Below are 320 nucleotides of genomic sequence, written 5' to 3' on the forward strand. Positions count from 1 at the left end.
AGGGGGCGTCATGGACATGACGGATGACGACAACGTGTTCGGCTTCGCCGGTCAAACCAGCTCTCCAGCCAAGCCATGAAGCCACAAAGTGGCCATATTGGGTCTGGGCGCATAGTCGCGGCCCAGGTTTTCCCCTCGCCGGCCATCTTGAACGGGAGAGTGAAGCGGTCCCGGCGGCCATCTTTGAGCCGGGCGCTCGTGCCCTTCCCGAAGACGCCCGGGATGCCTCCTCCGAGCGCGCTGGCGCCAGCTCTCCTCACGAGCGGGGGCAGGCCGCCCTAACCAATAGCGCTGCGCGCACCTCGTCGCCCCGCCCCCCC

Source organism: Egretta garzetta, unplaced genomic scaffold (assembly GCF_000687185.1).
Source record: "Egretta garzetta isolate BGI_Z169 unplaced genomic scaffold, ASM68718v1 scaffold516, whole genome shotgun sequence".
NCBI lineage: Eukaryota > Metazoa > Chordata > Aves > Pelecaniformes > Ardeidae > Egretta > Egretta garzetta.